The sequence below is a fragment of the Phocoena phocoena genome, unplaced genomic scaffold (genome assembly GCF_963924675.1).
Source record: "Phocoena phocoena unplaced genomic scaffold, mPhoPho1.1 SCAFFOLD_226, whole genome shotgun sequence".
NCBI lineage: Eukaryota > Metazoa > Chordata > Mammalia > Artiodactyla > Phocoenidae > Phocoena > Phocoena phocoena.
This window is the reverse complement of record NW_027077632.1, coordinates 70,379-95,491: the sequence shown is the minus strand read 5'-3', so window position 1 is coordinate 95,491 and position 25,113 is coordinate 70,379. Positions and strand designations below refer to the sequence as shown.

At 76.9% G+C, this 25,113-nt stretch overlaps 24 non-coding genes across 24 annotated transcripts; all 24 read right to left on the bottom strand.

The window, feature by feature from the left end:
• Positions 1-710: 710 nt before the first annotated feature.
• LOC136143624 (5S ribosomal RNA) lies at positions 711-829 on the bottom strand. Its single transcript, XR_010658200.1, has one exon. It is a non-coding gene; the product is annotated as a 5S ribosomal RNA (ribosomal RNA).
• Positions 830-1,753: 924 nt separating this feature from the next.
• Positions 1,754-1,872, bottom strand: LOC136143622 (5S ribosomal RNA). Its single transcript, XR_010658199.1, has one exon. It is a non-coding gene; the product is annotated as a 5S ribosomal RNA (ribosomal RNA).
• Positions 1,873-2,773: 901 nt separating this feature from the next.
• Positions 2,774-2,892, bottom strand: LOC136143621 (5S ribosomal RNA). The gene has a single exon (XR_010658198.1). It is a non-coding gene; the product is annotated as a 5S ribosomal RNA (ribosomal RNA).
• A 901-nt stretch (positions 2,893-3,793) lies between these two features.
• Positions 3,794-3,912, bottom strand: LOC136143620 (5S ribosomal RNA). Its single transcript, XR_010658197.1, has one exon. It is a non-coding gene; the product is annotated as a 5S ribosomal RNA (ribosomal RNA).
• A 924-nt stretch (positions 3,913-4,836) lies between these two features.
• LOC136143619 (5S ribosomal RNA) lies at positions 4,837-4,955 on the bottom strand. Its single transcript, XR_010658196.1, has one exon. It is a non-coding gene; the product is annotated as a 5S ribosomal RNA (ribosomal RNA).
• A 901-nt stretch (positions 4,956-5,856) lies between these two features.
• On the bottom strand, positions 5,857-5,975 carry LOC136143617 (5S ribosomal RNA). The gene has a single exon (XR_010658194.1). It is a non-coding gene; the product is annotated as a 5S ribosomal RNA (ribosomal RNA).
• A 901-nt stretch (positions 5,976-6,876) lies between these two features.
• On the bottom strand, positions 6,877-6,995 carry LOC136143616 (5S ribosomal RNA). Its single transcript, XR_010658193.1, has one exon. It is a non-coding gene; the product is annotated as a 5S ribosomal RNA (ribosomal RNA).
• Positions 6,996-7,896: 901 nt separating this feature from the next.
• Positions 7,897-8,015, bottom strand: LOC136143615 (5S ribosomal RNA). Its single transcript, XR_010658192.1, has one exon. It is a non-coding gene; the product is annotated as a 5S ribosomal RNA (ribosomal RNA).
• Positions 8,016-8,916: 901 nt separating this feature from the next.
• Positions 8,917-9,035, bottom strand: LOC136143614 (5S ribosomal RNA). Its single transcript, XR_010658191.1, has one exon. It is a non-coding gene; the product is annotated as a 5S ribosomal RNA (ribosomal RNA).
• Positions 9,036-9,936: 901 nt separating this feature from the next.
• LOC136143613 (5S ribosomal RNA) lies at positions 9,937-10,055 on the bottom strand. The gene has a single exon (XR_010658190.1). It is a non-coding gene; the product is annotated as a 5S ribosomal RNA (ribosomal RNA).
• A 924-nt stretch (positions 10,056-10,979) lies between these two features.
• LOC136143612 (5S ribosomal RNA) lies at positions 10,980-11,098 on the bottom strand. Its single transcript, XR_010658189.1, has one exon. It is a non-coding gene; the product is annotated as a 5S ribosomal RNA (ribosomal RNA).
• Positions 11,099-11,999: 901 nt separating this feature from the next.
• On the bottom strand, positions 12,000-12,118 carry LOC136143611 (5S ribosomal RNA). Its single transcript, XR_010658188.1, has one exon. It is a non-coding gene; the product is annotated as a 5S ribosomal RNA (ribosomal RNA).
• Positions 12,119-13,019: 901 nt separating this feature from the next.
• On the bottom strand, positions 13,020-13,138 carry LOC136143610 (5S ribosomal RNA). The gene has a single exon (XR_010658187.1). It is a non-coding gene; the product is annotated as a 5S ribosomal RNA (ribosomal RNA).
• Positions 13,139-14,039: 901 nt separating this feature from the next.
• LOC136143609 (5S ribosomal RNA) lies at positions 14,040-14,158 on the bottom strand. Its single transcript, XR_010658186.1, has one exon. It is a non-coding gene; the product is annotated as a 5S ribosomal RNA (ribosomal RNA).
• Positions 14,159-15,059: 901 nt separating this feature from the next.
• On the bottom strand, positions 15,060-15,178 carry LOC136143608 (5S ribosomal RNA). Its single transcript, XR_010658185.1, has one exon. It is a non-coding gene; the product is annotated as a 5S ribosomal RNA (ribosomal RNA).
• Positions 15,179-16,102: 924 nt separating this feature from the next.
• LOC136143605 (5S ribosomal RNA) lies at positions 16,103-16,221 on the bottom strand. The gene has a single exon (XR_010658183.1). It is a non-coding gene; the product is annotated as a 5S ribosomal RNA (ribosomal RNA).
• Positions 16,222-17,122: 901 nt separating this feature from the next.
• On the bottom strand, positions 17,123-17,241 carry LOC136143604 (5S ribosomal RNA). The gene has a single exon (XR_010658182.1). It is a non-coding gene; the product is annotated as a 5S ribosomal RNA (ribosomal RNA).
• A 901-nt stretch (positions 17,242-18,142) lies between these two features.
• On the bottom strand, positions 18,143-18,261 carry LOC136143603 (5S ribosomal RNA). The gene has a single exon (XR_010658181.1). It is a non-coding gene; the product is annotated as a 5S ribosomal RNA (ribosomal RNA).
• A 901-nt stretch (positions 18,262-19,162) lies between these two features.
• LOC136143602 (5S ribosomal RNA) lies at positions 19,163-19,281 on the bottom strand. Its single transcript, XR_010658180.1, has one exon. It is a non-coding gene; the product is annotated as a 5S ribosomal RNA (ribosomal RNA).
• A 901-nt stretch (positions 19,282-20,182) lies between these two features.
• Positions 20,183-20,301, bottom strand: LOC136143601 (5S ribosomal RNA). Its single transcript, XR_010658179.1, has one exon. It is a non-coding gene; the product is annotated as a 5S ribosomal RNA (ribosomal RNA).
• A 924-nt stretch (positions 20,302-21,225) lies between these two features.
• On the bottom strand, positions 21,226-21,344 carry LOC136143600 (5S ribosomal RNA). The gene has a single exon (XR_010658178.1). It is a non-coding gene; the product is annotated as a 5S ribosomal RNA (ribosomal RNA).
• A 901-nt stretch (positions 21,345-22,245) lies between these two features.
• Positions 22,246-22,364, bottom strand: LOC136143599 (5S ribosomal RNA). The gene has a single exon (XR_010658177.1). It is a non-coding gene; the product is annotated as a 5S ribosomal RNA (ribosomal RNA).
• Positions 22,365-23,265: 901 nt separating this feature from the next.
• On the bottom strand, positions 23,266-23,384 carry LOC136143598 (5S ribosomal RNA). The gene has a single exon (XR_010658176.1). It is a non-coding gene; the product is annotated as a 5S ribosomal RNA (ribosomal RNA).
• Positions 23,385-24,285: 901 nt separating this feature from the next.
• On the bottom strand, positions 24,286-24,404 carry LOC136143597 (5S ribosomal RNA). Its single transcript, XR_010658175.1, has one exon. It is a non-coding gene; the product is annotated as a 5S ribosomal RNA (ribosomal RNA).
• Positions 24,405-25,113: the final 709 nt, after the last annotated feature.

The window sequence follows — 25,113 nt, the reverse complement described above, 5'->3', positions numbered from 1 at the left end:
GCGCCCCGCCCAAGATCCCGCACGTCGCTCACAGGGACGTGGCCCCGGGGGCTTCGGGGCCCGGGGCCCACGGTCCCTGGGGCATCGCCCCTGCCCGCCCATGCGGCGCTAGGCGCAGCCCGGCCGCAGCCCGGGCCGGCCCTGCTGCCCGACAGCAGCTGGCCCGAAGCCACTGGGAGCCACCATTGCGTCGCCACGGCCCCTCAGCCCCGGCAAGGCCACCCTTGCCCGCACACCACCCGCCGAGCTCAGGAGCCCGCCCCTGGTGGCCGGCAGGCCCGGGGAAGCGGCCCCGGCCCTCGATCCCGCTCCCGCACCCGGCCGCGGCGACACGGCGGAGGCGGGGCTTCTGCCGGAGGGAGCTGTGGCGGGACACACCGGCGCACAGGTGGCGGCAGCGGGGCTGGGCGCCAGTGGGGGCGGCCAGGTGCAGGTCGAGGGGCTCGCTGGCCGAAAGGACGGCAACCGGGCCCGCGGCGGATTCTGGGTCCGGGCCAGCCACCCCGGGAGCGTCCGGGGTGCGGCTGCCTTCCGGGGCCGCCTTCTGGCCGCCCGGCCGGCCGGGCCGGCGGGGAGCGGCCCCTCCGGCGCACGCGCGCCGTGGTGGGAGGGGCCTGAGGAGGTGGGGCCTGCAGCGGGGCCCGGCGGGGGCGGAGCCGGCGGCCACCGCCCGCGGGCGAGTAAAGGAGAAGGCGGAGCGGGAGGCAAAAAGCCTACAGCACCCGGTATTCCCAGGCGGTCTCCCATCCAAGTACTAACCAGGCCCGACCCTGCTTAGCTTCCGAGATCAGACGAGATCGGGCGCGTTCAGGGTGGTATGGCCGTAGACGGGGGCGGGGACCGCGGGCTGCCTCTTGAGGCCCAGTTGCGCTGGCGCTGGCGCCTTAGGGCCAGCCAGCCCGGCGGTCAGCCCGCCCCGGCGGGACCCCGCCGCCCGCCCAGGCAGGGGGAACGGACGTCTCGGGTATCGGGCGGTGGCGGAGGGTTTGGCCACCACCTCCCAGCCGAGGGCCGGCGTGACCCAGCAAACCCTTCGGCGCTTGGCGCCCCGCCCAAGATCCCGCACGTCGCTCACAGGGACGTGGCCCCGGGGGCTTCGGGGCCCGGGGCCCGCGGTCCCTGGGGCATCGCCCCTGCCCGCCCACGCGGCGCTAGGCGCAGCCCGGCCGCAGCCCGGGCCGGCCCTGCTGCCCGACAGCAGCTGGCCCGAAGCCACTGGGAGCCACCATTGCGTCGCCACGGCCCCTCAGCCCCGGCAAGGCCACCCTTGCCCGCACACCACCCGCCGAGCTCAGGAGCCCGCCCCTGGTGGCCGGCAGGCCCGGGGAAGCGGCCCCGGCCCTCGATCCCGCTCCCGCACCCGGCCGCGGCGACACGGCGGAGGCGGGGCTTCTGCCGGAGGGAGCTGTGGCGGGACACACCGGCGCACAGGTGGCGGCAGCGGGGCTGGGCGCCAGTGGGGGCGGCCAGGTGCAGGTCGAGGGGCTCGCTGGCCGAAAGGACGGCAACCGGGCCCGCGGCGGATTCTGGGTCCGGGCCAGCCACCCCGGGAGCGTCCGGGGTGCGGCTGCCTTCCGGGGCCGCCTTCTGGCCGCCCGGCCGGCCGGGCCGGCGGGGAGCGGCCCCTCCGGTGCACGCGCGCCGTGGTGGGAGGGGCCTGAGGAGGTGGGGCCTGCAGCGGGGCCCGGCGGGGGCGGAGCCGGCGGCCACCGCCCGCGGGCGAGTAAAGGAGAAGGCGGAGCGGGAGGCAAAAAGCCTACAGCACCCGGTATTCCCAGGCGGTCTCCCATCCAAGTACTAACCAGGCCCGACCCTGCTTAGCTTCCGAGATCAGACGAGATCGGGCGCGTTCAGGGTGGTATGGCCGTAGACGGGGGCGGGGACCGCGGGCTGCCTCTTGAGGCCCAGTTGCGCTGGCGCTGGCGCCTTAGGGCCAGCCAGCCCGGCGGTCAGCCCGCCCAGGCAGGGGGAACGGACGTCTCGGGTATCGGGCGGTGGCGGAGGGTTTGGCCACCACCTCCCAGCCGAGGGCCGGCGTGACCCAGCAAACCCTTCGGCGCTTGGCGCCCCGCCCAAGATCCCGCACGTCGCTCACAGGGACGTGGCCCCGGAGGCTTCGGGGCCCGGGGCCCGCGGTCCCTGGGGCATCGCCCCTGCCCGCCCACGCGGCGCTAGGCGCAGCCCGGCCGCAGCCCGGGCCGGCCCTGCTGCCCGACTGCAGCTGGCCCGAAGCCACTGGGAGCCACCATTGCGTCGCCACGGCCCCTCAGCCCCGGCAAGGCCACCCTTGCCCGCACACCACCCGCCGAGCTCAGGAGCCCGCCCCTGGTGGCCGGCAGGCCCGGGGAAGCGGCCCCGGCCCTCGATCCCGCTCCCGCACCCGGCCGCGGCGACACGGCGGAGGCGGGGCTTCTGCCGGAGGGAGCTGTGGCGGGACACACCGGCGCACAGGTGGCGGCAGCGGGGCTGGGCGCCAGTGGGGGCGGCCAGGTGCAGGTCGAGGGGCTCGCTGGCCGAAAGGACGGCAACCGGGCCCGCGGCGGATTCTGGGTCCGGGCCAGCCACCCCGGGAGCGTCCGGGGTGCGGCTGCCTTCCGGGGCCGCCTTCTGGCCGCCCGGCCGGCCGGGCCGGCGGGGAGCGGCCCCTCCGGCGCACGCGCGCCGTGGTGGGAGGGGCCTGAGGAGGTGGGGCCTGCAGCGGGGCCCGGCGGGGGCGGAGCCGGCGGCCACCGCCCGCGGGCGAGTAAAGGAGAAGGCGGAGCGGGAGGCAAAAAGCCTACAGCACCCGGTATTCCCAGGCGGTCTCCCATCCAAGTACTAACCAGGCCCGACCCTGCTTAGCTTCCGAGATCAGACGAGATCGGGCGCGTTCAGGGTGGTATGGCCGTAGACGGGGGCGGGGACCGCGGGCTGCCTCTTGAGGCCCAGTTGCGCTGGCGCTGGCGCCTTAGGGCCAGCCAGCCCGGCGGTCAGCCCGCCCAGGCAGGGGGAACGGACGTCTCGGGTATCGGGCGGTGGCGGAGGGTTTGGCCACCACCTCCCAGCCGAGGGCCGGCGTGACCCAGCAAACCCTTCGGCGCTTGGCGCCCCGCCCAAGATCCCGCACGTCGCTCACAGGGACGTGGCCCCGGGGGCTTCGGGGCCCGGGGCCCGCGGTCCCTGGGGCATCGCCCCTGCCCGCCCACGCGGCGCTAGGCGCAGCCCGGCCGCAGCCCGGGCCGGCCCTGCTGCCCGACAGCAGCTGGCCCGAAGCCACTGGGAGCCACCATTGCGTCGCCACGGCCCCTCAGCCCCGGCAAGGCCACCCTTGCCCGCACACCACCCGCCGAGCTCAGGAGCCCGCCCCTGGTGGCCGGCAGGCCCGGGGAAGCGGCCCCGGCCCTCGATCCCGCTCCCGCACCCGGCCGCGGCGACACGGCGGAGGCGGGGCTTCTGCCGGAGGGAGCTGTGGCGGGACACACCGGCGCACAGGTGGCGGCAGCGGGGCTGGGCGCCAGTGGGGGCGGCCAGGTGCAGGTCGAGGGGCTCGCTGGCCGAAAGGACGGCAACCGGGCCCGCGGCGGATTCTGGGTCCGTGCCAGCCACCCCGGGAGCGTCCGGGGTGCGGCTGCCTTCCGGGGCCGCCTTCTGGCCGCCCGGCCGGCCGGGCCGGCGGGGAGCGGCCCCTCCGGCGCACGCGCGCCGTGGTGGGAGGGGCCTGAGGAGGTGGGGCCTGCAGCGGGGCCCGGCGGGGGCGGAGCCGGCGGCCACCGCCCGCGGGCGAGTAAAGGAGAAGGCGGAGCGGGAGGCAAAAAGCCTACAGCACCCGGTATTCCCAGGCGGTCTCCCATCCAAGTACTAACCAGGCCCGACCCTGCTTAGCTTCCGAGATCAGACGAGATCGGGCGCGTTCAGGGTGGTATGGCCGTAGACGGGGGCGGGGACCGCGGGCTGCCTCTTGAGGCCCAGTTGCGCTGGCGCTGGCGCCTTAGGGCCAGCCAGCCCGGCGGTCAGCCCGCCCCGGCGGGACCCCGCCGCCCGCCCAGGCAGGGGGAACGGACGTCTCGGGTATCGGGCGGTGGCGGAGGGTTTGGCCACCACCTCCCAGCCGAGGGCCGGCGTGACCCAGCAAACCCTTCGGCGCTTGGCGCCCCGCCCAAGATCCCGCACGTCGCTCACAGGGACGTGGCCCCGGGGGCTTCGGGGCCCGGGGCCCGCGGTCCCTGGGGCATCGCCCCTGCCCGCCCACGCGGCGCTAGGCGCAGCCCGGCCGCAGCCCGGGCCGGCCCTGCTGCCCGACAGCAGCTGGCCCGAAGCCACTGGGAGCCACCATTGCGTCGCCACGGCCCCTCAGCCCCGGCAAGGCCACCCTTGCCCGCACACCACCCGCCGAGCTCAGGAGCCCGCCCCTAGTGGCCGGCAGGCCCGGGGAAGCGGCCCCGGCCCTCGATCCCGCTCCCGCACCCGGCCGCGGCGACACGGTGGAGGCGGGGCTTCTGCCGGAGGGAGCTGTGGTGGGACACACCGGCGCACAGGTGGCGGCAGCGGGGCTGGGCGCCAGTGGGGGCGGCCAGGTGCAGGTCGAGGGGCTCGCTGGCCGAAAGGACGGCAACCGGGCCCGCGGCGGATTCTGGGTCCGGGCCAGCCACCCCGGGAGCGTCCGGGGTGCGGCTGCCTTCCGGGGCCGCCTTCTGGCCGCCCGGCCGGCCGGGCCGGCGGGGAGCGGCCCCTCCGGCGCACGCGCGCCGTGGTGGGAGGGGCCTGAGGAGGTGGGGCCTGCAGCGGGGCCCGGCGGGGGCGGAGCCGGCGGCCACCGCCCGCGGGCGAGTAAAGGAGAAGGCGGAGCGGGAGGCAAAAAGCCTACAGCACCCGGTATTCCCAGGCGGTCTCCCATCCAAGTACTAACCAGGCCCGACCCTGCTTAGCTTCCGAGATCAGACGAGATCGGGCGCGTTCAGGGTGGTATGGCCGTAGACGGGGGCGGGGACCGCGGGCTGCCTCTTGAGGCCCAGTTGCGCTGGCGCTGGCGCCTTAGGGCCAGCCAGCCCGGCGGTCAGCCCGCCCAGGCAGGGGGAACGGACGTCTCGGGTATCGGGCGGTGGCGGAGGGTTTGGCCACCACCTCCCAGCCGAGGGCCGGCGTGACCCAGCAAACCCTTCGGCGCTTGGCGCCCCGCCCAAGATCCCGCACGTCGCTCACAGGGACGTGGCCCCGGGGGCTTCGGGGCCCGGGGCCCGCGGTCCCTGGGGCATCGCCCCTGCCCGCCCACGCGGCGCTAGGCGCAGCCCGGCCGCAGCCCGGGCCGGCCCTGCTGCCCGACAGCAGCTGGCCCGAAGCCACTGGGAGCCACCATTGCGTCGCCACGGCCCCTCAGCCCCGGCAAGGCCACCCTTGCCCGCACACCACCCGCCGAGCTCAGGAGCCCGCCCCTGGTGGCCGGCAGGCCCGGGGAAGCGGCCCCGGCCCTCGATCCCGCTCCCGCACCCGGCCGCGGCGACACGGCGGAGGCGGGGCTTCTGCCGGAGGGAGCTGTGGCGGGACACACCGGCGCACAGGTGGCGGCAGCGGGGCTGGGCGCCAGTGGGGGCGGCCAGGTGCAGGTCGAGGGGCTCGCTGGCCGAAAGGACGGCAACCGGGCCCGCGGCGGATTCTGGGTCCGGGCCAGCCACCCCGGGAGCGTCCGGGGTGCGGCTGCCTTCCGGGGCCGCCTTCTGGCCGCCCGGCCGGCCGGGCCGGCGGGGAGCGGCCCCTCCGGCGCACGCGCGCCGTGGTGGGAGGGGCCTGAGGAGGTGGGGCCTGCAGCGGGGCCCGGCGGGGGCGGAGCCGGCGGCCACCGCCCGCGGGCGAGTAAAGGAGAAGGCGGAGCGGGAGGCAAAAAGCCTACAGCACCCGGTATTCCCAGGCGGTCTCCCATCCAAGTACTAACCAGGCCCGACCCTGCTTAGCTTCCGAGATCAGACGAGATCGGGCGCGTTCAGGGTGGTATGGCCGTAGACGGGGGCGGGGACCGCGGGCTGCCTCTTGAGGCCCAGTTGCGCTGGCGCTGGCGCCTTAGGGCCAGCCAGCCCGGCGGTCAGCCCGCCCAGGCAGGGGGAACGGACGTCTCGGGTATCGGGCGGTGGCGGAGGGTTTGGCCACCACCTCCCAGCCGAGGGCCGGCGTGACCCAGCAAACCCTTCGGCGCTTGGCGCCCCGCCCAAGATCCCGCACGTCGCTCACAGGGACGTGGCCCCGGGGGCTTCGGGGCCCGGGGCCCGCGGTCCCTGGGGCATCGCCCCTGCCCGCCCACGCGGCGCTAGGCGCAGCCCGGCCGCAGCCCGGGCCGGCCCTGCTGCCCGACAGCAGCTGGCCCGAAGCCACTGGGAGCCACCATTGCGTCGCCACGGCCCCTCAGCCCCGGCAAGGCCACCCTTGCCCGCACACCACCCGCCGAGCTCAGGAGCCCGCCCCTGGTGGCCGGCAGGCCCGGGGAAGCGGCCCCGGCCCTCGATCCCGCTCCCGCACCCGGCCGCGGCGACACGGCGGAGGCGGGGCTTCTGCCGGAGGGAGCTGTGGCGGGACACACCGGCGCACAGGTGGCGGCAGCGGGGCTGGGCGCCAGTGGGGGCGGCCAGGTGCAGGTCGAGGGGCTCGCTGGCCGAAAGGACGGCAACCGGGCCCGCGGCGGATTCTGGGTCCGGGCCAGCCACCCCGGGAGCGTCCGGGGTGCGGCTGCCTTCCGGGGCCGCCTTCTGGCCGCCCGGCCGGCCGGGCCGGCGGGGAGCGGCCCCTCCGGCGCACGCGCGCCGTGGTGGGAGGGGCCTGAGGAGGTGGGGCCTGCAGCGGGGCCCGGCGGGGGCGGAGCCGGCGGCCACCGCCCGCGGGCGAGTAAAGGAGAAGGCGGAGCGGGAGGCAAAAAGCCTACAGCACCCGGTATTCCCAGGCGGTCTCCCATCCAAGTACTAACCAGGCCCGACCCTGCTTAGCTTCCGAGATCAGACGAGATCGGGCGCGTTCAGGGTGGTATGGCCGTAGACGGGGGCGGGGACCGCGGGCTGCCTCTTGAGGCCCAGTTGCGCTGGCGCTGGCGCCTTAGGGCCAGCCAGCCCGGCGGTCAGCCCGCCCAGGCAGGGGGAACGGACGTCTCGGGTATCGGGCGGTGGCGGAGGGTTTGGCCACCACCTCCCAGCCGAGGGCCGGCGTGACCCAGCAAACCCTTCGGCGCTTGGCGCCCCGCCCAAGATCCCGCACGTCGCTCACAGGGACGTGGCCCCGGAGGCTTCGGGGCCCGGGGCCCGCGGTCCCTGGGGCATCGCCCCTGCCCACCCACGCGGCGCTAGGCGCAGCCCGGCCGCAGCCCGGGCCGGCCCTGCTGCCCGACAGCAGCTGGCCCGAAGCCACTGGGAGCCACCATTGCGTCGCCACGGCCCCTCAGCCCCGGCAAGGCCACCCTTGCCCGCACACCACCCGCCGAGCTCAGGAGCCCGCCCCTGGTGGCCGGCAGGCCCGGGGAAGCGGCCCCGGCCCTCGATCCCGCTCCCGCACCCGGCCGCGGCGACACGGCGGAGGCGGGGCTTCTGCCGGAGGGAGCTGTGGCGGGACACACCGGCGCACAGGTGGCGGCAGCGGGGCTGGGCGCCAGTGGGGGCGGCCAGGTGCAGGTCGAGGGGCTCGCTGGCCGAAAGGACGGCAACCGGGCCCGCGGCGGATTCTGGGTCCGGGCCAGCCACCCCGGGAGCGTCCGGGGTGCGGCTGCCTTCCGGGGCCGCCTTCTGGCCGCCCGGCCGGCCGGGCCGGCGGGGAGCGGCCCCTCCGGCGCACGCGCGCCGTGGTGGGAGGGGCCTGAGGAGGTGGGGCCTGCAGCGGGGCCCGGCGGGGGCGGAGCCGGCGGCCACCGCCCGCGGGCGAGTAAAGGAGAAGGCGGAGCGGGAGGCAAAAAGCCTACAGCACCCGGTATTCCCAGGCGGTCTCCCATCCAAGTACTAACCAGGCCCGACCCTGCTTAGCTTCCGAGATCAGACGAGATCGGGCGCGTTCAGGGTGGTATGGCCGTAGACGGGGGCGGGGACCGCGGGCTGCCTCTTGAGGCCCAGTTGCGCTGGCGCTGGCGCCTTAGGGCCAGCCAGCCCGGCGGTCAGCCCGCCCAGGCAGGGGGAACGGACGTCTCGGGTATCGGGCGGTGGCGGAGGGTTTGGCCACCACCTCCCAGCCGAGGGCCGGCGTGACCCAGCAAACCCTTCGGCGCTTGGCGCCCCGCCCAAGATCCCGCACGTCGCTCACAGGGACGTGGCCCCGGGGGCTTCGGGGCCCGGGGCCCGCGGTCCCTGGGGCATCGCCCCTGCCCGCCCATGCGGCGCTAGGCGCAGCCCGGCCGCAGCCCGGGCCGGCCCTGCTGCCCGACAGCAGCTGGCCCGAAGCCACTGGGAGCCACCATTGCGTCGCCACGGCCCCTCAGCCCCGGCAAGGCCACCCTTGCCCGCACACCACCCGCCGAGCTCAGGAGCCCGCCCCTGGTGGCCGGCAGGCCCGGGGAAGCGGCCCCGGCCCTCGATCCCGCTCCCGCACCCGGCCGCGGCGACACGGCGGAGGCGGGGCTTCTGCCGGAGGGAGCTGTGGCGGGACACACCGGCGCACAGGTGGCGGCAGCGGGGCTGGGCGCCAGTGGGGGCGGCCAGGTGCAGGTCGAGGGGCTCGCTGGCCGAAAGGACGGCAACCGGGCCCGCGGCGGATTCTGGGTCCGGGCCAGCCACCCCGGGAGCGTCCGGGGTGCGGCTGCCTTCCGGGGCCGCCTTCTGGCCGCCCGGCCGGCCGGGCCGGCGGGGAGCGGCCCCTCCGGCGCACGCGCGCCGTGGTGGGAGGGGCCTGAGGAGGTGGGGCCTGCAGCGGGGCCCGGCGGGGGCGGAGCCGGCGGCCACCGCCCGCGGGCGAGTAAAGGAGAAGGCGGAGCGGGAGGCAAAAAGCCTACAGCACCCGGTATTCCCAGGCGGTCTCCCATCCAAGTACTAACCAGGCCCGACCCTGCTTAGCTTCCGAGATCAGACGAGATCGGGCGCGTTCAGGGTGGTATGGCCGTAGACGGGGGCGGGGACCGCGGGCTGCCTCTTGAGGCCCAGTTGCGCTGGCGCTGGCGCCTTAGGGCCAGCCAGCCCGGCGGTCAGCCCGCCCAGGCAGGGGGAACGGACGTCTCGGGTATCGGGCGGTGGCGGAGGGTTTGGCCACCACCTCCCAGCCGAGGGCCGGCGTGACCCAGCAAACCCTTCGGCGCTTGGCGCCCCGCCCAAGATCCCGCACGTCGCTCACAGGGACGTGGCCCCGGGGGCTTCGGGGCCCGGGGCCCGCGGTCCCTGGGGCATCGCCCCTGCCCGCCCACGCGGCGCTAGGCGCAGCCCGGCCGCAGCCCGGGCCGGCCCTGCTGCCCGACAGCAGCTGGCCCGAAGCCACTGGGAGCCACCATTGCGTCGCCACGGCCCCTCAGCCCCGGCAAGGCCACCCTTGCCCGCACACCACCCGCCGAGCTCAGGAGCCCGCCCCTGGTGGCCGGCAGGCCCGGGGAAGCGGCCCCGGCCCTCGATCCCGCTCCCGCACCCGGCCGCGGCGACACGGCGGAGGCGGGGCTTCTGCCGGAGGGAGCTGTGGCGGGACACACCGGCGCACAGGTGGCGGCAGCGGGGCTGGGCGCCAGTGGGGGCGGCCAGGTGCAGGTCGAGGGGCTCGCTGGCCGAAAGGACGGCAACCGGGCCCGCGGCGGATTCTGGGTCCGGGCCAGCCACCCCGGGAGCGTCCGGGGTGCGGCTGCCTTCCGGGGCCGCCTTCTGGCCGCCCGGCCGGCCGGGCCGGCGGGGAGCGGCCCCTCCGGCGCACGCGCGCCGTGGTGGGAGGGGCCTGAGGAGGTGGGGCCTGCAGCGGGGCCCGGCGGGGGCGGAGCCGGCGGCCACCGCCCGCGGGCGAGTAAAGGAGAAGGCGGAGCGGGAGGCAAAAAGCCTACAGCACCCGGTATTCCCAGGCGGTCTCCCATCCAAGTACTAACCAGGCCCGACCCTGCTTAGCTTCCGAGATCAGACGAGATCGGGCGCGTTCAGGGTGGTATGGCCGTAGACGGGGGCGGGGACCGCGGGCTGCCTCTTGAGGCCCAGTTGCGCTGGCGCTGGCGCCTTAGGGCCAGCCAGCCCGGCGGTCAGCCCGCCCCGGCGGGACCCCGCCGCCCGCCCAGGCAGGGGGAACGGACGTCTCGGGTATCGGGCGGTGGCGGAGGGTTTGGCCACCACCTCCCAGCCGAGGGCCGGCGTGACCCAGCAAACCCTTCGGCGCTTGGCGCCCCGCCCAAGATCCCGCACGTCGCTCACAGGGACGTGGCCCCGGGGGCTTCGGGGCCCGGGGCCCGCGGTCCCTGGGGCATCGCCCCTGCCCGCCCACGCGGCGCTAGGCGCAGCCCGGCCGCAGCCCGGGCCGGCCCTGCTGCCCGACAGCAGCTGGCCCGAAGCCACTGGGAGCCACCATTGCGTCGCCACGGCCCCTCAGCCCCGGCAAGGCCACCCTTGCCCGCACACCACCCGCCGAGCTCAGGAGCCCGCCCCTGGTGGCCGGCAGGCCCGGGGAAGCGGCCCCGGCCCTCGATCCCGCTCCCGCACCCGGCCGCGGCGACACGGCGGAGGCGGGGCTTCTGCCGGAGGGAGCTGTGGCGGGACACACCGGCGCACAGGTGGCGGCAGCGGGGCTGGGCGCCAGTGGGGGCGGCCAGGTGCAGGTCGAGGGGCTCGCTGGCCGAAAGGACGGCAACCGGGCCCGCGGCGGATTCTGGGTCCGGGCCAGCCACCCCGGGAGCGTCCGGGGTGCGGCTGCCTTCCGGGGCCGCCTTCTGGCCGCCCGGCCGGCCGGGCCGGCGGGGAGCGGCCCCTCCGGTGCACGCGCGCCGTGGTGGGAGGGGCCTGAGGAGGTGGGGCCTGCAGCGGGGCCCGGCGGGGGCGGAGCCGGCGGCCACCGCCCGCGGGCGAGTAAAGGAGAAGGCGGAGCGGGAGGCAAAAAGCCTACAGCACCCGGTATTCCCAGGCGGTCTCCCATCCAAGTACTAACCAGGCCCGACCCTGCTTAGCTTCCGAGATCAGACGAGATCGGGCGCGTTCAGGGTGGTATGGCCGTAGACGGGGGCGGGGACCGCGGGCTGCCTCTTGAGGCCCAGTTGCGCTGGCGCTGGCGCCTTAGGGCCAGCCAGCCCGGCGGTCAGCCCGCCCAGGCAGGGGGAACGGACGTCTCGGGTATCGGGCGGTGGCGGAGGGTTTGGCCACCACCTCCCAGCCGAGGGCCGGCGTGACCCAGCAAACCCTTCGGCGCTTGGCGCCCCGCCCAAGATCCCGCACGTCGCTCACAGGGACGTGGCCCCGGAGGCTTCGGGGCCCGGGGCCCGCGGTCCCTGGGGCATCGCCCCTGCCCGCCCACGCGGCGCTAGGCGCAGCCCGGCCGCAGCCCGGGCCGGCCCTGCTGCCCGACTGCAGCTGGCCCGAAGCCACTGGGAGCCACCATTGCGTCGCCACGGCCCCTCAGCCCCGGCAAGGCCACCCTTGCCCGCACACCACCCGCCGAGCTCAGGAGCCCGCCCCTGGTGGCCGGCAGGCCCGGGGAAGCGGCCCCGGCCCTCGATCCCGCTCCCGCACCCGGCCGCGGCGACACGGCGGAGGCGGGGCTTCTGCCGGAGGGAGCTGTGGCGGGACACACCGGCGCACAGGTGGCGGCAGCGGGGCTGGGCGCCAGTGGGGGCGGCCAGGTGCAGGTCGAGGGGCTCGCTGGCCGAAAGGACGGCAACCGGGCCCGCGGCGGATTCTGGGTCCGGGCCAGCCACCCCGGGAGCGTCCGGGGTGCGGCTGCCTTCCGGGGCCGCCTTCTGGCCGCCCGGCCGGCCGGGCCGGCGGGGAGCGGCCCCTCCGGCGCACGCGCGCCGTGGTGGGAGGGGCCTGAGGAGGTGGGGCCTGCAGCGGGGCCCGGCGGGGGCGGAGCCGGCGGCCACCGCCCGCGGGCGAGTAAAGGAGAAGGCGGAGCGGGAGGCAAAAAGCCTACAGCACCCGGTATTCCCAGGCGGTCTCCCATCCAAGTACTAACCAGGCCCGACCCTGCTTAGCTTCCGAGATCAGACGAGATCGGGCGCGTTCAGGGTGGTATGGCCGTAGACGGGGGCGGGGACCGCGGGCTGCCTCTTGAGGCCCAGTTGCGCTGGCGCTGGCGCCTTAGGGCCAGCCAGCCCGGCGGTCAGCCCGCCCAGGCAGGGGGAACGGACGTCTCGGGTATCGGGCGGTGGCGGAGGGTTTGGCCACCACCTCCCAGCCGAGGGCCGGCGTGACCCAGCAAACCCTTCGGCGCTTGGCGCCCCGCCCAAGATCCCGCACGTCGCTCACAGGGACGTGGCCCCGGGGGCTTCGGGGCCCGGGGCCCGCGGTCCCTGGGGCATCGCCCCTGCCCGCCCACGCGGCGCTAGGCGCAGCCCGGCCGCAGCCCGGGCCGGCCCTGCTGCCCGACAGCAGCTGGCCCGAAGCCACTGGGAGCCACCATTGCGTCGCCACGGCCCCTCAGCCCCGGCAAGGCCACCCTTGCCCGCACACCACCCGCCGAGCTCAGGAGCCCGCCCCTGGTGGCCGGCAGGCCCGGGGAAGCGGCCCCGGCCCTCGATCCCGCTCCCGCACCCGGCCGCGGCGACACGGCGGAGGCGGGGCTTCTGCCGGAGGGAGCTGTGGCGGGACACACCGGCGCACAGGTGGCGGCAGCGGGGCTGGGCGCCAGTGGGGGCGGCCAGGTGCAGGTCGAGGGGCTCGCTGGCCGAAAGGACGGCAACCGGGCCCGCGGCGGATTCTGGGTCCGGGCCAGCCACCCCGGGAGCGTCCGGGGTGCGGCTGCCTTCCGGGGCCGCCTTCTGGCCGCCCGGCCGGCCGGGCCGGCGGGGAGCGGCCCCTCCGGCGCACGCGCGCCGTGGTGGGAGGGGCCTGAGGAGGTGGGGCCTGCAGCGGGGCCCGGCGGGGGCGGAGCCGGCGGCCACCGCCCGCGGGCGAGTAAAGGAGAAGGCGGAGCGGGAGGCAAAAAGCCTACAGCACCCGGTATTCCCAGGCGGTCTCCCATCCAAGTACTAACCAGGCCCGACCCTGCTTAGCTTCCGAGATCAGACGAGATCGGGCGCGTTCAGGGTGGTATGGCCGTAGACGGGGGCGGGGACCGCGGGCTGCCTCTTGAGGCCCAGTTGCGCTGGCGCTGGCGCCTTAGGGCCAGCCAGCCCGGCGGTCAGCCCGCCCAGGCAGGGGGAACGGACGTCTCGGGTATCGGGCGGTGGCGGAGGGTTTGGCCACCACCTCCCAGCCGAGGGCCGGCGTGACCCAGCAAACCCTTCGGCGCTTGGCGCCCCGCCCAAGATCCCGCACGTCGCTCACAGGGACGTGGCCCCGGGGGCTTCGGGGCCCGGGGCCCGCGGTCCCTGGGGCATCGCCCCTGCCCGCCCACGCGGCGCTAGGCGCAGCCCGGCCGCAGCCCGGGCCGGCCCTGCTGCCCGACAGCAGCTGGCCCGAAGCCACTGGGAGCCACCATTGCGTCGCCACGGCCCCTCAGCCCCGGCAAGGCCACCCTTGCCCGCACACCACCCGCCGAGCTCAGGAGCCCGCCCCTGGTGGCCGGCAGGCCCGGGGAAGCGGCCCCGGCCCTCGATCCCGCTCCCGCACCCGGCCGCGGCGACACGGCGGAGGCGGGGCTTCTGCCGGAGGGAGCTGTGGCGGGACACACCGGCGCACAGGTGGCGGCAGCGGGGCTGGGCGCCAGTGGGGGCGGCCAGGTGCAGGTCGAGGGGCTCGCTGGCCGAAAGGACGGCAACCGGGCCCGCGGCGGATTCTGGGTCCGGGCCAGCCACCCCGGGAGCGTCCGGGGTGCGGCTGCCTTCCGGGGCCGCCTTCTGGCCGCCCGGCCGGCCGGGCCGGCGGGGAGCGGCCCCTCCGGCGCACGCGCGCCGTGGTGGGAGGGGCCTGAGGAGGTGGGGCCTGCAGCGGGGCCCGGCGGGGGCGGAGCCGGCGGCCACCGCCCGCGGGCGAGTAAAGGAGAAGGCGGAGCGGGAGGCAAAAAGCCTACAGCACCCGGTATTCCCAGGCGGTCTCCCATCCAAGTACTAACCAGGCCCGACCCTGCTTAGCTTCCGAGATCAGACGAGATCGGGCGCGTTCAGGGTGGTATGGCCGTAGACGGGGGCGGGGACCGCGGGCTGCCTCTTGAGGCCCAGTTGCGCTGGCGCTGGCGCCTTAGGGCCAGCCAGCCCGGCGGTCAGCCCGCCCAGGCAGGGGGAACGGACGTCTCGGGTATCGGGCGGTGGCGGAGGGTTTGGCCACCACCTCCCAGCCGAGGGCCGGCGTGACCCAGCAAACCCTTCGGCGCTTGGCGCCCCGCCCAAGATCCCGCACGTCGCTCACAGGGACGTGGCCCCGGGGGCTTCGGGGCCCGGGGCCCGCGGTCCCTGGGGCATCGCCCCTGCCCGCCCACGCGGCGCTAGGCGCAGCCCGGCCGCAGCCCGGGCCGGCCCTGCTGCCCGACAGCAGCTGGCCCGAAGCCACTGGGAGCCACCATTGCGTCGCCACGGCCCCTCAGCCCCGGCAAGGCCACCCTTGCCCGCACACCACCCGCCGAGCTCAGGAGCCCGCCCCTGGTGGCCGGCAGGCCCGGGGAAGCGGCCCCGGCCCTCGATCCCGCTCCCGCACCCGGCCGCGGCGACACGGCGGAGGCGGGGCTTCTGCCGGAGGGAGCTGTGGCGGGACACACCGGCGCACAGGTGGCGGCAGCGGGGCTGGGCGCCAGTGGGGGCGGCCAGGTGCAGGTCGAGGGGCTCGCTGGCCGAAAGGACGGCAACCGGGCCCGCGGCGGATTCTGGGTCCGGGCCAGCCACCCCGGGAGCGTCCGGGGTGCGGCTGCCTTCCGGGGCCGCCTTCTGGCCGCCCGGCCGGCCGGGCCGGCGGGGAGCGGCCCCTCCGGCGCACGCGCGCCGTGGTGGGAGGGGCCTGAGGAGGTGGGGCCTGCAGCGGGGCCCGGCGGGGGCGGAGCCGGCGGCCACCGCCCGCGGGCGAGTAAAGGAGAAGGCGGAGCGGGAGGCAAAAAGCCTACAGCACCCGGTATTCCCAGGCGGTCTCCCATCCAAGTACTAACCAGGCCCGACCCTGCTTAGCTTCCGAGATCAGACGAGATCGGGCGCGTTCAGGGTGGTATGGCCGTAGACGGGGGCGGGGACCGCGGGCTGCCTCTTGAGGCCCAGTTGCGCTGGCGCTGGCGCCTTAGGGCCAGCCAGCCCGGCGGTCAGCCCGCCCCGGCGGGACCCCGCCGCCCGCCCAGGCAGGGGGAACGGACGTCTCGGGTATCGGGCGGTGGCGGAGGGTTTGGCCACCACCTCCCAGCCGAGGGCCGGCGTGACCCAGCAAACCCTTCGGCGCTTGGCGCCCCGCCCAAGATCCCGCACGTCGCTCACAGGGACGTGGCCCCGGGGGCTTCGGGGCCCGGGGCCCGCGGTCCCTGGGGCATCGCCCCTGCCCGCCCACGCGGCGCTAGGCGCAGCCCGGCCGCAGCCCGGGCCGGCCCTGCTGCCCGACAGCAGCTGGCCCGAAGCCACTGGGAGCCACCATTGCGTCGCCACGGCCCCTCAGCCCCGGCAAGGCCACCCTTGCCCGCACACCACCCGCCGAGCTCAGGAGCCCGCCCCTGGTGGCCGGCAGGCCCGGGGAAGCGGCCCCGGCCCTCGATCCCGCTCCCGCACCCGGCCGCGGCGACACGGCGGAGGCGGGGCTTCTGCCGGAGGGAGCTGTGGCGGGACACACCGGCGCACAGGTGGCGGCAGCGGGGCTGGGCGCCAGTGGGGGCGGCCAGGTGCAGGTCGAGGGGCTCGCTGGCCGAAAGGACGGCAACCGGGCCCGCGGCGGATTCTGGGTCCGGGCCAGCCACCCCGGGAGCGTCCGGGGTGCGGCTGCCTTCCGGGGCCGCCTTCTGGCCGCCCGGCCGGCCGGGCCGGCGGGGAGCGGCCCCTCCGGTGCACGCGCGCCGTGGTGGGAGGGGCCTGAGGAGGTGGGGCCTGCAGCGGGGCCCGGCGGGGGCGGAGCCGGCGGCCACCGCCCGCGGGCGAGTAAAGGAGAAGGCGGAGCGGGAGGCAAAAAGCCTACAGCACCCGGTATTCCCAGGCGGTCTCCCATCCAAGTACTAACCAGGCCCGACCCTGCTTAGCTTCCGAGATCAGACGAGATCGGGCGCGTTCAGGGTGGTATGGCCGTAGACGGGGGCGGGGACCGCGGGCTGCCTCTTGAGGCCCAGTTGCGCTGGCGCTGGCGCCTTAGGGCCAGCCAGCCCGGCGGTCAGCCCGCCCAGGCAGGGGGAACGGACGTCTCGGGTATCGGGCGGTGGCGGAGGGTTTGGCCACCACCTCCCAGCCGAGGGCCGGCGTGACCCAGCAAACCCTTCGGCGCTTGGCGCCCCGCCCAAGATCCCGCACGTCGCTCACAGGGACGTGGCCCCGGAGGCTTCGGGGCCCGGGGCCCGCGGTCCCTGGGGCATCGCCCCTGCCCGCCCACGCGGCGCTAGGCGCAGCCCGGCCGCAGCCCGGGCCGGCCCTGCTGCCCGACTGCAGCTGGCCCGAAGCCACTGGGAGCCACCATTGCGTCGCCACGGCCCCTCAGCCCCGGCAAGGCCACCCTTGCCCGCACACCACCCGCCGAGCTCAGGAGCCCGCCCCTGGTGGCCGGCAGGCCCGGGGAAGCGGCCCCGGCCCTCGATCCCGCTCCCGCACCCGGCCGCGGCGACACGGCGGAGGCGGGGCTTCTGCCGGAGGGAGCTGTGGCGGGACACACCGGCGCACAGGTGGCGGCAGCGGGGCTGGGCGCCAGTGGGGGCGGCCAGGTGCAGGTCGAGGGGCTCGCTGGCCGAAAGGACGGCAACCGGGCCCGCGGCGGATTCTGGGTCCGGGCCAGCCACCCCGGGAGCGTCCGGGGTGCGGCTGCCTTCCGGGGCCGCCTTCTGGCCGCCCGGCCGGCCGGGCCGGCGGGGAGCGGCCCCTCCGGCGCACGCGCGCCGTGGTGGGAGGGGCCTGAGGAGGTGGGGCCTGCAGCGGGGCCCGGCGGGGGCGGAGCCGGCGGCCACCGCCCGCGGGCGAGTAAAGGAGAAGGCGGAGCGGGAGGCAAAAAGCCTACAGCACCCGGTATTCCCAGGCGGTCTCCCATCCAAGTACTAACCAGGCCCGACCCTGCTTAGCTTCCGAGATCAGACGAGATCGGGCGCGTTCAGGGTGGTATGGCCGTAGACGGGGGCGGGGACCGCGGGCTGCCTCTTGAGGCCCAGTTGCGCTGGCGCTGGCGCCTTAGGGCCAGCCAGCCCGGCGGTCAGCCCGCCCAGGCAGGGGGAACGGACGTCTCGGGTATCGGGCGGTGGCGGAGGGTTTGGCCACCACCTCCCAGCCGAGGGCCGGCGTGACCCAGCAAACCCTTCGGCGCTTGGCGCCCCGCCCAAGATCCCGCACGTCGCTCACAGGGACGTGGCCCCGGGGGCTTCGGGGCCCGGGGCCCGCGGTCCCTGGGGCATCGCCCCTGCCCGCCCACGCGGCGCTAGGCGCAGCCCGGCCGCAGCCCGGGCCGGCCCTGCTGCCCGACAGCAGCTGGCCCGAAGCCACTGGGAGCCACCATTGCGTCGCCACGGCCCCTCAGCCCCGGCAAGGCCACCCTTGCCCGCACACCACCCGCCGAGCTCAGGAGCCCGCCCCTGGTGGCCGGCAGGCCCGGGGAAGCGGCCCCGGCCCTCGATCCCGCTCCCGCACCCGGCCGCGGCGACACGGCGGAGGCGGGGCTTCTGCCGGAGGGAGCTGTGGCGGGACACACCGGCGCACAGGTGGCGGCAGCGGGGCTGGGCGCCAGTGGGGGCGGCCAGGTGCAGGTCGAGGGGCTCGCTGGCCGAAAGGACGGCAACCGGGCCCGCGGCGGATTCTGGGTCCGGGCCAGCCACCCCGGGAGCGTCCGGGGTGCGGCTGCCTTCCGGGGCCGCCTTCTGGCCGCCCGGCCGGCCAGGCCGGCGGGGAGCGGCCCCTCCGGCGCACGCGCGCCGTGGTGGGAGGGGCCTGAGGAGGTGGGGCCTGCAGCGGGGCCCGGCGGGGGCGGAGCCGGCGGCCACCGCCCGCGGGCGAGTAAAGGAGAAGGCGGAGCGGGAGGCAAAAAGCCTACAGCACCCGGTATTCCCAGGCGGTCTCCCATCCAAGTACTAACCAGGCCCGACCCTGCTTAGCTTCCGAGATCAGACGAGATCGGGCGCGTTCAGGGTGGTATGGCCGTAGACGGGGGCGGGGACCGCGGGCTGCCTCTTGAGGCCCAGTTGCGCTGGCGCTGGCGCCTTAGGGCCAGCCAGCCCGGCGGTCAGCCCGCCCAGGCAGGGGGAACGGACGTCTCGGGTATCGGGCGGTGGCGGAGGGTTTGGCCACCACCTCCCAGCCGAGGGCCGGCGTGACCCAGCAAACCCTTCGGCGCTTGGCGCCCCGCCCAAGATCCCGCACGTCGCTCACAGGGACGTGGCCCCGGGGGCTTCGGGGCCCGGGGCCCGCGGTCCCTGGGGCATCGCCCCTGCCCGCCCACGCGGCGCTAGGCGCAGCCCGGCCGCAGCCCGGGCCGGCCCTGCTGCCCGACAGCAGCTGGCCCGAAGCCACTGGGAGCCACCATTGCGTCGCCACGGCCCCTCAGCCCCGGCAAGGCCACCCTTGCCCGCACACCACCCGCCGAGCTCAGGAGCCCGCCCCTGGTGGCCGGCAGGCCCGGGGAAGCGGCCCCGGCCCTCGATCCCGCTCCCGCACCCGGCCGCGGCGACACGGCGGAGGCGGGGCTTCTGCCGGAGGGAGCTGTGGCGGGACACACCGGCGCACAGGTGGCGGCAGCGGGGCTGGGCGCCAGTGGGGGCGGCCAGGTGCAGGTCGAGGGGCTCGCTGGCCGAAAGGACGGCAACCGGGCCCGCGGCGGATTCTGAGTCCGGGCCAGCCACCCCGGGAGCGTCCGGGGTGCGGCTGCCTTCCGGGGCCGCCTTCTGGCCGCCCGGCCGGCCGGGCCGGCGGGGAGCGGCCCCTCCGGCGCACGCGCGCCGTGGTGGGAGGGGCCTGAGGAGGTGGGGCCTGCAGCGGGGCCCGGCGGGGGCGGAGCCGGCGGCCACCGCCCGCGGGCGAGTAAAGGAGAAGGCGGAGCGGGAGGCAAAAAGCCTACAGCACCCGGTATTCCCAGGCGGTCTCCCATCCAAGTACTAACCAGGCCCGACCCTGCTTAGCTTCCGAGATCAGACGAGATCGGGCGCGTTCAGGGTGGTATGGCCGTAGACGGGGGCGGGGACCGCGGGCTGCCTCTTGAGGCCCAGTTGCGCTGGCGCTGGCGCCTTAGGGCCAGCCAGCCCGGCGGTCAGCCCGCCCAGGCAGGGGGAACGGACGTCTCGGGTATCGGGCGGTGGCGGAGGGTTTGGCCACCACCTCCCAGCCGAGGGCCGGCGTGACCCAGCAAACCCTTCGGCGCTTGGCGCCCCGCCCAAGATCCCGCACGTCGCTCACAGGGACGTGGCCCCGGGGGCTTCGGGGCCCGGGGCCCGCGGTCCCTGGGGCATCGCCCCTGCCCGCCCACGCGGCGCTAGGCGCAGCCCGGCCGCAGCCCGGGCCGGCCCTGCTGCCCGACAGCAGCTGGCCCGAAGCCACTGGGAGCCACCATTGCGTCGCCACGGCCCCTCAGCCCCGGCAAGGCCACCCTTGCCCGCACACCACCCGCCGAGCTCAGGAGCCCGCCCCTGGTGGCCGGCAGGCCCGGGGAAGCGGCCCCGGCCCTCGATCCCGCTCCCGCACCCGGCCGCGGCGACACGGCGGAGGCGGGGCTTCTGCCGGAGGGAGCTGTGGCGGGACACACCGGCGCACAGGTGGCGGCAGCGGGGCTGGGCGCCAGTGGGGGCGGCCAGGTGCAGGTCGAGGGGCTCGCTGGCCGAAAGGACGGCAACCGGGCCCGCGGCGGATTCTGGGTCCGGGCCAGCCACCCCGGGAGCGTCCGGGGTGCGGCTGCCTTCCGGGGCCGCCTTCTGGCCGCCCGGCCGGCCGGGCCGGCGGGGAGCGGCCCCTCCGGCGCACGCGCGCCGTGGTGGGAGGGGCCTGAGGAGGTGGGGCCTGCAGCGGGGCCCGGCGGGGGCGGAGCCGGCGGCCACCGCCCGCGGGCGAGTAAAGGAGAAGGCGGAGCGGGAGGCAAAAAGCCTACAGCACCCGGTATTCCCAGGCGGTCTCCCATCCAAGTACTAACCAGGCCCGACCCTGCTTAGCTTCCGAGATCAGACGAGATCGGGCGCGTTCAGGGTGGTATGGCCGTAGACGGGGGCGGGGACCGCGGGCTGCCTCTTGAGGCCCAGTTGCGCTGGCGCTGGCGCCTTAGGGCCAGCCAGCCCGGCGGTCAGCCCGCCCCGGCGGGACCCCGCCGCCCGCCCAGGCAGGGGGAACGGACGTCTCGGGTATCGGGCGGTGGCGGAGGGTTTGGCCACCACCTCCCAGCCGAGGGCCGGCGTGACCCAGCAAACCCTTCGGCGCTTGGCGCCCCGCCCAAGATCCCGCACGTCGCTCACAGGGACGTGGCCCCGGGGGCTTCGGGGCCCGGGGCCCGCGGTCCCTGGGGCATCGCCCCTGCCCGCCCACGCGGCGCTAGGCGCAGCCCGGCCGCAGCCCGGGCCGGCCCTGCTGCCCGACAGCAGCTGGCCCGAAGCCACTGGGAGCCACCATTGCGTCGCCACGGCCCCTCAGCCCCGGCAAGGCCACCCTTGCCCGCACACCACCCGCCGAGCTCAGGAGCCCGCCCCTGGTGGCCGGCAGGCCCGGGGAAGCGGCCCCGGCCCTCGATCCCGCTCCCGCACCCGGCCGCGGCGACACGGTGGAGGCGGGGCTTCTGCCGGAGGGAGCTGTGGCGGGACACACCGGCGCACAGGTGGCGGCAGCGGGGCTGGGCGCCAGTGGGGGCGGCCAGGTGCAGGTCGAGGGGCTCGCTGGCCGAAAGGACGGCAACCGGGCCCGCGGCGGATTCTGGGTCCGGGCCAGCCACCCCGGGAGCGTCCGGGGTGCGGCTGCCTTCCGGGGCCGCCTTCTGGCCGCCCGGCCGGCCGGGCCGGCGGGGAGCGGCCCCTCCGGCGCACGCGCGCCGTGGTGGGAGGGGCCTGAGGAGGTGGGGCCTGCAGCGGGGCCCGGCGGGGGCGGAGCCGGCGGCCACCGCCCGCGGGCGAGTAAAGGAGAAGGCGGAGCGGGAGGCAAAAAGCCTACAGCACCCGGTATTCCCAGGCGGTCTCCCATCCAAGTACTAACCAGGCCCGACCCTGCTTAGCTTCCGAGATCAGACGAGATCGGGCGCGTTCAGGGTGGTATGGCCGTAGACGGGGGCGGGGACCGCGGGCTGCCTCTTGAGGCCCAGTTGCGCTGGCGCTGGCGCCTTAGGGCCAGCCAGCCCGGCGGTCAGCCCGCCCAGGCAGGGGGAACGGACGTCTCGGGTATCGGGCGGTGGCGGAGGGTTTGGCCACCACCTCCCAGCCGAGGGCCGGCGTGACCCAGCAAACCCTTCGGCGCTTGGCGCCCCGCCCAAGATCCCGCACGTCGCTCACAGGGACGTGGCCCCGGGGGCTTCGGGGCCCGGGGCCCGCGGTCCCTGGGGCATCGCCCCTGCCCGCCCACGCGGCGCTAGGCGCAGCCCGGCCGCAGCCCGGGCCGGCCCTGCTGCCCGACAGCAGCTGGCCCGAAGCCACTGGGAGCCACCATTGCGTCGCCACGGCCCCTCAGCCCCGGCAAGGCCACCCTTGCCCGCACACCACCCGCCGAGCTCAGGAGCCCGCCCCTGGTGGCCGGCAGGCCCGGGGAAGCGGCCCCGGCCCTCGATCCCGCTCCCGCACCCGGCCGCGGCGACACGGCGGAGGCGGGGCTTCTGCCGGAGGGAGCTGTGGCGGGACACACCGGCGCACAGGTGGCGGCAGCGGGGCTGGGCGCCAGTGGGGGCGGCCAGGTGCAGGTCGAGGGTCTCGCTGGCCGAAAGGACGGCAACCGGGCCCGCGGCGGATTCTGGGTCCGGGCCAGCCACCCCGGGAGCGTCCGGGGTGCGGCTGCCTTCCGGGGCCGCCTTCTGGCCGCCCGGCCGGCCGGGCCGGCGGGGAGCGGCCCCTCCGGCGCACGCGCGCCGTGGTGGGAGGGGCCTGAGGAGGTGGGGCCTGCAGCGGGGCCCGGCGGGGGCGGAGCCGGCGGCCACCGCCCGCGGGCGAGTAAAGGAGAAGGCGGAGCGGGAGGCAAAAAGCCTACAGCACCCGGTATTCCCAGGCGGTCTCCCATCCAAGTACTAACCAGGCCCGACCCTGCTTAGCTTCCGAGATCAGACGAGATCGGGCGCGTTCAGGGTGGTATGGCCGTAGACGGGGGCGGGGACCGCGGGCTGCCTCTTGAGGCCCAGTTGCGCTGGCGCTGGCGCCTTAGGGCCAGCCAGCCCGGCGGTCAGCCCGCCCAGGCAGGGGGAACGGACGTCTCGGGTATCGGGCGGTGGCGGAGGGTTTGGCCACCACCTCCCAGCCGAGGGCCGGCGTGACCCAGCAAACCCTTCGGCGCTTGGCGCCCCGCCCAAGATCCCGCACGTCGCTCACAGGGACGTGGCCCCGGGGGCTTCGGGGCCCGGGGCCCGCGGTCCCTGGGGCATCGCCCCTGCCCGCCCACGCGGCGCTAGGCGCAGCCCGGCCGCAGCCCGGGCCGGCCCTGCTGCCCGACAGCAGCTGGCCCGAAGCCACTGGGAGCCACCATTGCGTCGCCACGGCCCCTCAGCCCCGGCAAGGCCACCCTTGCCCGCACACCACCCGCCGAGCTCAGGAGCCCGCCCCTGGTGGCCGGCAGGCCCGGGGAAGCGGCCCCGGCCCTCGATCCCGCTCCCGCACCCGGCCGCGGCGACACGGCGGAGGCGGGGCTTCTGCCGGAGGGAGCTGTGGCGGGACACACCGGCGCACAGGTGGCGGCAGCGGGGCTGGGCGCCAGTGGGGGCGGCCAGGTGCAGGTCGAGGGGCTCGCTGGCCGAAAGGACGGCAACCGGGCCCGCGGCGGATTCTGGGTCCGGGCCAGCCACCCCGGGAGCGTCCGGGGTGCGGCTGCCTTCCGGGGCCGCCTTCTGGCCGCCCGGCCGGCCGGGCCGGCGGGGAGCGGCCCCTCCGGCGCACGCGCGCCGTGGTGGGAGGGGCCTGAGGAGGTGGGGCCTGCAGCGGGGCCCGGCGGGGGCGGAGCCGGCGGCCACCGCCCGCGGGCGAGTAAAGGAGAAGGCGGAGCGGGAGGCAAAAAGCCTACAGCACCCGGTATTCCCAGGCGGTCTCCCATCCAAGTACTAACCAGGCCCGACCCTGCTTAGCTTCCGAGATCAGACGAGATCGGGCGCGTTCAGGGTGGTATGGCCGTAGACGGGGGCGGGGACCGCGGGCTGCCTCTTGAGGCCCAGTTGCGCTGGCGCTGGCGCCTTAGGGCCAGCCAGCCCGGCGGTCAGCCCGCCCAGGCAGGGGGAACGGACGTCTCGGGTATCGGGCGGTGGCGGAGGGTTTGGCCACCACCTCCCAGCCGAGGGCCGGCGTGACCCAGCAAACCCTTCGGCGCTTGGCGCCCCGCCCAAGATCCCGCACGTCGCTCACAGGGACGTGGCCCCGGGGGCTTCGGGGCCCGGGGCCCGCGGTCCCTGGGGCATCGCCCCTGCCCGCCCACGCGGCGCTAGGCGCAGCCCGGCCGCAGCCCGGGCCGGCCCTGCTGCCCGACAGCAGCTGGCCCGAAGCCACTGGGAGCCACCATTGCGTCGCCACGGCCCCTCAGCCCCGGCAAGGCCACCCTTGCCCGCACACCACCCGCCGAGCTCAGGAGCCCGCCCCTGGTGGCCGGCAGGCCCGGGGAAGCGGCCCCGGCCCTCGATCCCGCTCCCGCACCCGGCCGCGGCGACACGGCGGAGGCGGGGCTTCTGCCGGAGGGAGCTGTGGCGGGACACACCGGCGCACAGGTGGCGGCAGCGGGGCTGGGCGCCAGTGGGGGCGGCCAGGTGCAGGTCGAGGGGCTCGCTGGCCGAAAGGACGGCAACCGGGCCCGCGGCGGATTCTGGGTCCGGGCCAGCCACCCCGGGAGCGTCCGGGGTGCGGCTGCCTTCCGGGGCCGCCTTCTGGCCGCCCGGCCGGCCGGGCCGGCGGGGAGCGGCCCCTCCGGCGCACGCGCGCCGTGGTGGGAGGGGCCTGAGGAGGTGGGGCCTGCAGCGGGGCCCGGCGGGGGCGGAGCCGGCGGCCACCGCCCGCGGGCGAGTAAAGGAGAAGGCGGAGCGGGAGGCAAAAAGCCTACAGCACCCGGTATTCCCAGGCGGTCTCCCATCCAAGTACTAACCAGGCCCGACCCTGCTTAGCTTCCGAGATCAGACGAGATCGGGCGCGTTCAGGGTGGTATGGCCGTAGACGGGGACGGGGACCGCGGGCTGCCTCTTGAGGCCCAGTTGCGCTGGCGCTGGCGCCTTAGGGCCAGCCAGCCCGGCGGTCAGCCCGCCCCGGTGGGACCCCGCCGCCCGCCCAGGCAGGGGAAACGGACGTCTCGGGTATCGGGCGGTGGCGGAGGGTTTGGCCACCACCTCCCAGCCGAGGGCCGGCGTGACCCAGCAAACCCTTCGGCGCTTGGCGCCCCGTCCAAGATCCCGCACGTCGCTCACAGGGACGTGGGCCCGGGGGCTTCGGGGCCCGGGGCCCGCGGTCCCTGGGGCATCGCCCCTGCCCGCCCACGCGGCGCTAGGCGCAGCCCGGCCGCAGCCCGGGCCGGCCCTGCTGCCTGACAGCAGCTGGCCCGAAGCCACTGGGAGCCACCATTGCGTCGCCACGGCCCCTCAGCCCCGGCAAGGCCACCCTTGCCCGCACACCACCCGCCGAGCTCAGGAGCCCGCCCCTGGTGGCCGGCAGGCCCGGGGAAGCGGCCCCGGCCCTCGATCCCGCTCCCGCACCCGGCCGCGGCGACACGGCGGAGGCGGGGCTTCTGCCGGAGGGAGCTGTGGCGGGACACACCGGCGCACAGGTGGCGGCAGCGGGGCTGGGCGCCAGTGGGGGCGGCCAGGTGCAGGTCGAGGGGCTCGCTGGCCGAAAGGACGGCAACCGGGCCCGCGGCGGATTCTGGGTCCGGGC